Raw genomic sequence first — 9,214 nt, 5'->3', positions numbered from 1 at the left:
TCCTGAATATATGCCTATAATTCACAAAAACATAGAGTATGTGTTATATTCGTTCAAGCCACGAGGTGTGACAGTGTCCAAAGTAAAAATCCAATATGCTTCTCTTTGAAGCAATATTTTAGATCTGTCCCCACCACGAGGTAAAGGTGGAACATGATCTATCGCCATGAATCTGAGTGTAGGAAGTCTATGTGATGCTGCAAGGTAATGTTTGGCTACCGGTTTATCCGTCTTTTGATCCCTGAAGGCTGTCATAATGCCAGATCTGTGGCCTCGGATACGATCTCGTAGGGTAAGGTCCGTCTTCCCTACATAGGATAATCCACATGGACAGGTTATTAGGTAGATGACGTGATCTGTAGTACACGTGATGTAGTGTGGAATTTTAATTCTTTTGCCACTATGAGGGTGGGCAAAGGAGTTGCCAGAGTTCATGGAAGGGCTCGTCTAAAGAATTGGAAGAGATGGTAGCCAATATCAATCAATTAACATCACCAGTTAAGTTCACACTGACCCATAGTGATGAAGCAATCCCTTTCCTCGATGTCACTATATATAAAGAAGGGAATAAATTTGGATATTCACTCCATCGCAAGAAAACCGACAGAAACACACTACTCTCCAACACCAGTTATCATCCGAAGCATTTCAAAGACTCCCTACCCATATCTCAATATATGCGTGTCCTTAGGTACAACAGCGACGAAAAGAACCGAGAGAAACAATTGAATGATATGACCCACAGATTTCAAGAAAGAGGCTATCAGCCAAAAACACTTGAGAAAGCCAAAACTCGGGCATTTGAAAAATGGACACAGGAGACTAAAGAAACACAAGGGGAAGTTAGTAGCGACATACCCAAAATGTACTTACCACTTACTTACCATACTGGATCTACACAAATCCGACAATCTATAGAAAAACATTGGGACATACTGGAGTCGGACAAACAACTACCTGTCATATTCAACAAGAAACCCATCATCAGCTACAAAAGAAATAGAAATTTACGAGACATCTTAATTCGGAATGACCCTATACAAAGCTATAAGAAAAATGTCATACAGAAGAAATTGGGATGCTACAGATGCAGTGGGTGCGTCACGTGTAGCCACATGAACTCTGGCAACTCCTTTGCCCACCCTCATAGTGGCAAAAGAATTAAAATTCCACACTACATCACGTGTACTACAGATCACGTCATCTACCTAATAACCTGTCCATGTGGATTATCCTATGTAGGGAAGACGGACCTTACCCTACGAGATCGTATCCGAGGCCACAGATCTGGCATTATGACAGCCTTCAGGGATCAAAAGACGGATAAACCGGTAGCCAAACATTACCTTGCAGCATCACATAGACTTCCTACACTCAGATTCATGGCGATAGATCATGTTCCACCTTTACCTCGTGGTGGGGACAGATCTAAAATATTGCTTCAAAGAGAAGCATATTGGATTTTTACTTTGGACACTGTCACACCTCGTGGCTTGAACGAATATAACACATACTCTATGTTTTTGTGAATTATAGGCATATATTCAGGACATGTTTGGGCAGTCTAGCTGTGAGACACTTTTTGTCACCAAATAACCGTAATCCTTGGGGTTATGTTTGTAAATAAGCTTCTCATAGACACTATAATTCATTTAGTGAATCAATAATTGACTCGTTATCTTAAGTACTAAAATTAAACAATAGGTAAGGAATCTATCAGGCATACCACAGTGTCCAGCATAGATGAACTGGGTTTACGTTTTCACCTTTAATAGGCCCATAATAGAAGGGCATTATGGCCTTATACTGGCTATCAGTATACATTCTGCAGCACGATATGTGCATATTTTGTCCATAAGTTTGGATGGGCACCATTATATGTTGTAAATATTGATTAATTGTAAAAAATATGTATATTAAGTTGTTATCATATAGTAGCACGTATTATATGCTCCACTTACATATTATGATACAATATACATGTGTATAAAGTGAAATTATCTATGCACTTAGTATCTTATATAAGAATTAACACTATATTATCTCTAGACCTATGTTCAGTAGGACTGTCCGAGGATGATTTGGTAGGACGTTTCTATTTTTAATTTTTCATGTTTCAGCACTGTCACTTTCACAATTTTTCACGTGTGATGTCACTTTTGTTTGTAGTCCTCGATTAATTCTCGGACAGTTCAGATAATGTATTACAGTAATCCTCCATGGGGAAGCAGGGATGGACCTTGCCAATTACTATTGGCAGGTACCACTCAGTCACTGGCACTTAGGATCACGATCGAGCCCCCCTAGAGCTGTTCGCAGCCCGCGGAATAGGTATTCCATTGGAGGCTATGTTTTGTTTAGACCCGTTGCCTGGCAACGACGCACACGCGTCATCACACGCAGTCACGTGGTGGCACAGAATCACTTCCGGGTTTCGGATTTTCGAGCGGGAGCTTTGTTCACACACACCGTTTAGGTAAGTGATTATTAGTAAACACCTATATATATGCATGGTTGTACACTGTAAGATTGATCTTGAAAAAGACCCTATAGGGGTCGAAACGTCGATTTATGATATTTTCACATGGAATTCACTTCTAAAAATAAAGTAAGTTACTGAAAAAAGTCCTGTGAGTGCACCTTATTATCACATTGGAATATATATATATATATATATACATACACACACACATATATACACTGCTGTGTGTGTGTGTGTGTGTGTGTGCTGTTAGTGTGCTGTGTGAGGGTGGTGTGTGTAAGGGTGCTGCTGTGTGTGTGTATGTGTGAGGGTGCTGGTAGTGTGCTATGTGGGTGAGGGTGTTTGTGAGGGTGCTGTTTGTGTGTGAGGGTGTTTGTGTGTGTGTTTGTTAGGGTCCTGTTAGTGTGCTGTGTGTGTGAGGGTGCTTTTTGTGTGATGTGTGTGTGATGGTGCTGTGTGTGTGAGGGTGCTGTTTGTGTGATGTGTGTGGGTGTCGTGTATTTCTGAGGGTGTTGTTAGTGTGCTGTGTGTGAGGGTGTTGTGTGTTTGTAAAGGTGCTGTGTGTGTTTGTGAGGGTGCGGTTAGTGTACTGTGTGTGTGAGGGTGCTGTATGTGTACTGTATGTGTGTGGGTGCTGTTTTGGTGCTGTGTGTGTGAAGGTGCTGTGTTTGTGCTTTTTGTGTGAGAGTGCTGTATGTCTGTAGGTGCTTTTTGTGTGTGGGTGCTGTATGTGTGTGTGTGTGCTGTATGTTTGGACAGATTGTGGAGGTGGGGGCAGATTAGTAAATACCCCCCCTCCCTTCTTACCTTATGTAGGGAGGGGGGATCCTTGCTGCCATGTGCCATCCCTGGTGGTCCAGTGGAGAGTGAACTCTAGCCTGCGGGGCTAGACTTAACTCTCGTGAGATCTGAGCGTTGCCGCGGCAATGCTCAGATCTCGCGAGAGGAACCTGGCGGAGCTGCTGTCTAGAGCTCCCCGGGTCCTCTCCTGCCTCCCTTCATGCTGCTGTGGGCCGTGAGGTAGATCTTTGATCTCCCCGCCGGCCCATGGAGGCTTAGAGCAGAGCCGACACTCAGCGCCGGTTCTGCGTGAGCCGACAGGGGAGAATAAAGTCCTGGGGAATAAAGTGTGGGAACCAAGATTCCCACCCCCCAAAAAAAATAATATACACTCCAGTGTGTGTATGTATATGTGTGTGTGTGTATATATATATATATATATATATATTATATACACACACACACACACACACACACACTGACACGCATACACAAACACACACACATACACTCACAGACACACGCACACTCATACATTCATAGACACACACACATTCACAGACACACATATTCACATACACTGACACACATACACATTCACAGACACACATACACAGATACACTCACACACACAGTCACAGACACATTCACAGACACACACACACACATTCACAGACACACACACACATTCACAGACACACATTCACATACACAAACACAGTCACAGACACACACACACACACACACACGTTCACAGACACACACACACATTCACAAACACAGTCACATACAGACACACATACACATTCACACACACACACACGCACACATTATTTTTTTTTTTTAATTAAAAAATGTCCACCCAGCCTCCCTACCTGGAGTGCTGGCGTGGACTTGTCCCTGGGGTCCAGTGGGTCGGGCGGCTCTCTCCATATCAGCCGCGGCGAGGGAGCTGTGTGCTTTCTGCTTCCTCTCGCCGCGCGGGCTGTCTGCTGTAGCTGGGAGCCGGAATATGACGTCATATTCCGGCTCCCAGCTACAGCAGACAGCCCGCGCGGCGAGAGGAAGCAGAGAGCACACAGCTCCCTCGCCGCGGCTGATATGGAGAGAGCCGCCAGGCCGGGGGGGTGTTGGGGTCCATCACCTCTTGCCCCCCCTCCCCTCCATGACAGGGGGAGGAAGGGGGCATTTGGGGCGCTGAGTGCCTGCAGGAACGGCGTTCCTGCTCAAAAAAAGTGCAGGAACTCCGTTCCTGCAGGACTCAATCCATAGGCGTGCCACGGGGATTAGGGTGTGCCCAGGCACACCCGGCACACCCTGTGCGCACGCCTATGTTTCCTATATTACTATGTTGTGTCAATAAACTAACGTTTTGAAAAAAAAATTTTGAGTGCGGTATCATTCTGCTGTTTTTTTTTGTTTTTAAAATAGAACTAGGCCTTCCAGGGAATATATTAGGCTATAACCAGGCCTTGGGTAGTAACTGTGTCAGCCTATAATTATCCCTTATAGTACCTAAAAGCAATCAGTAAAACTCTTTCCATTACTTCATATATTAGATCATTTAACCCCTTAAGGACCAAACTTCTGGAATAAAAGGGAATCATGACATGTCACACATGTCATGTGTCCTTAAGGGGTTAAAGGATCACTATAGGGTCAGGAACACAAACATGTATTACTGACCCTATAGTGTTAAAACCAACATCTAGCCCCCCTGGGCCCCTCATGCCTCCATAAATATGGCAACATCTTACTGTATTCAAGCCAGAAGCTGTAACTCTGCATGCTGTTTGCCTCAAAAAAACAAGCAGTCTGCAGACATCACCAGAAGTGGTAGCCTGGTCCAATCACAGTGCTTATCCATAGGATTGGCTGAGACTGACAAGGAGGCGGATCAGAGGCAGAGCCAGCATGAGTCACAGCCCTGGCCAATCAGCATCTCCTCATGTCTGCATGCAGAGGGAGGAGATACTGAATGTGTGGACGCATTTTAGGCAGCCATGACCCAGGAAGGATCTATAACAGCTATCTGAGGAGTGGCCAGTGAAGTTATCACTAGGCTGTAATGTAAACACTGCATTTTCTCTGAAAAGACAGTGTGTACAGAAAAAAATCCTGAAGGTAATGATTCTACTTACCAGAACAAATTCAATAAGCTGTAGTAGTTCTGGTGACTATAGTGTCCATTTAATAATATTTAAAGGGACTCTATAGTCAACATATAAAAGCAAGAAAGACAGGTTCCCCAGCCTTCCTTCTTGCTTTTATATGAACTTTAATTTAATAAAAATAATTTTCGGAGCGTTTTTATATTAAAAACTTACCTCCATTCCAGCGCCGAGCTCCCAGCCATGCCGCGCCCCCTTTTTCGTCAAAATGACGAAATCGCGGGGCCCAATAGGACGCTTCTCTGAGAGAAGCGTCATCGCGATGTGGTGCGCATGCGCGGCTTCACGCTGCACCAATCGCATTCTTCATAGAGCGGCATTGACAGCCGCCCTATGAAGACACTCAGCGCTTTACCGCGCATGTGCGCGGAATGCGCGTTCGCGAGCTGAGCTGTCTGACTGACAGCTCAGCTCGCTTTCTATACCCGCCCCCCTCCTACTCCAAACACTATATATAGAGATTTCTCTATATATAGTGTTTGCATACACACACACACACACAAATTAACAATAAGGGGGGGACCTACTGTCCCCCCCCCCGGCCCCCACCCCTGAGCGGTGGGTGGGGGCCCAAAAATTAAAAATAAGGGGGGGACCTACTGTCCCCCCCGGCTCCCACCCCTGTGCGGCGGGTGGGGGCCCTAAAAATAACAATAGAGGGGGGACCTACTGTCCCCCCCGGCCCCCACCCCTGAGCGGTGGGTGGGGGCCCTAAAAATAACAATAGGGGGGGACCTACTGTCCCCCTCCGGCCCCCACCCCTGAGCGGTGGGTGGGGGCCCTAAAATTAAAAATAAGGGGGGTCCTACTGTCCCCCCCAGCCCCCACCCCTGAGCGGTGGGTGGGGGCCCTAAAAATAACAATATGGGGGACCTACTGTCCCCCCCCTGGCCCCCACCCCTGAGCGGTGGGTGGGGGCCCTAAAACTAACAAAAAGAGGGGGGCCTACTGTCCCCCCCGGCCCGCACTCCTGGGCGGCGGGTGGGGGCCCTAAAAATAACAATAGGTGGGGGACCTACTGTCCCCCCCCGGCCCCCACCCCTGAGCGGTGGATGGGGGCCCTAAAACTAACAATAAGGGGGGGACCTACTGTCCCCCCCAGCCCCCACCCCTGAGCGGTGGGTGGGGGCCCTAAAACTAACAATAAGGGGGTACCTATTGTCCCCCCCGGACCCCACCTCTGAGCGGTGGGTGGGGGCCCTAAAATTAAAAATAAGGGGGGGACCTACTGTCCTCCCCGGCCCCCACCCCTGAGTGGTGGGTGGGGGCCCTAAAATTAAAAATAAGGGGGGGACCTACTGTCCCCTCCGGCCCCCACCCCTGAGCGGTGGGTGGGGGCCCTAAAAATAACAATAGGGGGGACCTACTGTCCCCCCCCGGCCCCCACCCCTGAGTGGGAAAATTCCAAAGAACTTTCCCACTCTTGTAAAATGACACAGAGCACTGTGATTGGATGGATTTCAAGCCATCCAATCACAGTGCTCTGTGTCATTTTACACAGCGTGGGAAAGTTCAATTTTCCCACGCTGTGTAAAATGACACAGAGCACTGTGATTGGATGGATTCAAGTAGGTAGGAGTAGGTCTCCTCCCCCCCCCCCCCTTCAACCACTATAGTGGCCAGAAAGAGTCCCTGTGGGTCCTCCTCTTCGGGCTTCAGCTTTCAGCTCTAGCCACTCCCACAGCAGAGCTGACAGCCTCAGCACACAAAGCGCGTTCACAGTGCTTTGTGTGCTGATAGCACGTCTGAAGTATTCACCCATGCGTGAATACGTCAGACGTCAATGAGGCTTTTTTAGGGCCTCTGAACTAGGAAGTCCCTCTGGTGGCCGTCTGATTGACTGCAACAAGAGGTGTTCCAAGCTTCCAATGTAAACACTGCATTTTCTCAGAAAATACAGTGCTTACAAGAAAAAGGCTGCAGGGAGCTGTAGCACTCACCTGAACAACCTCATTAAGCTGAAGTTGTTCAGGTGACTATAGTGTCCCTTTAAGAGGAAGATGTAAAAGACACAGAAGTAGTCTGTATGATGATCTGTGCACCTTCTGCTCTTGCCCAAATAATCTGTCCACTGTGACAGGTAAGGATGACGAACCTCAAACATGATTCACAATAAATCTTAATATACTTATTTCTGACTGTTTATATAGTAGGCTCCTTCTGCCATAGTATCTGATACTCCCTCCTCATTTCTACACAATGGCTTTTCCCTCGCTGTTCTCTGACACTTTGAATATATTATATAAGGAGAGATCATTCTACCAGTGATGCAACAAATTATTAATTGTAAGGATGGACCCGAGAGGATGTCCTTGATGAGGGGCCTTCAGTATCCATTATAGCTAGTTAGGATGTATGTTTCTATGGCACAGATCAGGAACACAGTATGTCACTGTTTATTGATTTGTTATGTATTTGTGTTTAGTTTTTTTACAAGGAAGAAAACCTTGACATTTCTCATTACATTGCGATACAAGGTTACTAAGATCAATGTAGCTAATTTTTCTTCAGATGATGTGATTGTGTGTGCCTGATATGAGGGTCTAATCTGTTATTTATTGTTAATGTCATTTTAGGACTAGATTTATCTAGAAGTTTATGGTATTTAATCCTCTATATCAATATCCAGATAATATATAATCTTGGACTGGTTAGGGATGCTGATCCTACTTTTAAGGCTAGGCTATGTGATGCCCCTTTCAATGAAAATATGGACCATGCAATTAAAAAAATATGATGACGACAATGATGATGATGGAGATATAACACAGATAGGACCAAAGCTACAATGACAGCTCCGAAAAGAGTTGCCCTGGACCAATCAGCGAGAGGTTTATGAGTGCTGGACTATGCCAGAAAATAATGTTATAAAATTAGTGTTTATTAGTTGTATTAAATGCACATAAGAAAGGATAATTTGGAGTTAGGGGCAATATTTGTAAATAATGGAGGTAATACGTTTACGGGGGCTTAGTGTTTTGGCTATCATCTTTGACATGAAGTGTTTTGGATTGCGTTTTTTGGTCATACTCGTAAGAATCCTTGGCATTATGAGACAGTCCTGTAAAATGCGATAGTAAAAATGTTGAGATTTGGCTATTGATTTCTTTAAAAAGTTATTTATATTGCTTTAAAATATGTTCACAATGATTGCTCTCTCTCAACATGATTCCGTGTTGTGAATAGATTGTAAACACAAGTAATAATTCTACAAATTTAGTTCTTAAACGCTGAGTTCTTCTTTCAAGCCATATACACTGATCAATTACAACATTAAAACCACTTGCCTAATCTAGTGTAGGTCCTCCTCATGCTGCCAAAACAACTCTAAAGTGTCGAGACATGGACTCCACAAGAACCTCTGAACATGTAGAAGACCGTAGCAGCTAATCCCTTAGCCTGCAAGTTGCGAGGTGTGGCCTACATAGATCGGATTTGTTGTTCCAGGACATCTCACAGATTCTCAATCAGATTAAGATCTTGGGAATTTGGAGGTCAAGGCAAAATCTTGAACTATTTGTCATGTTTTCAAACCATTCTTGGACTATTATTACAGTGTGGCAGGGTGTATTATCCTGCTGAAATAGGCCAATGCCTTAAAGGACACCATTTCCATGAAGGGGTGTACGTGGTCTGCAACAATCTCTAGATAGGTCAAAGTAACATCCACATGAATGCCAGGACCCAAGAGAACGTTACCCAAAGCATAACACTTCTCCACTCAGATATTTTTGCTTGCCCATTTGTCCTGCTTCTAACATATGAAATTCAAGAACTGACT

This window comes from Pelobates fuscus, chromosome 2 (assembly GCF_036172605.1).
Source record: "Pelobates fuscus isolate aPelFus1 chromosome 2, aPelFus1.pri, whole genome shotgun sequence".
NCBI lineage: Eukaryota > Metazoa > Chordata > Amphibia > Anura > Pelobatidae > Pelobates > Pelobates fuscus.
This window is presented reverse-complemented; position numbering follows the sequence as displayed.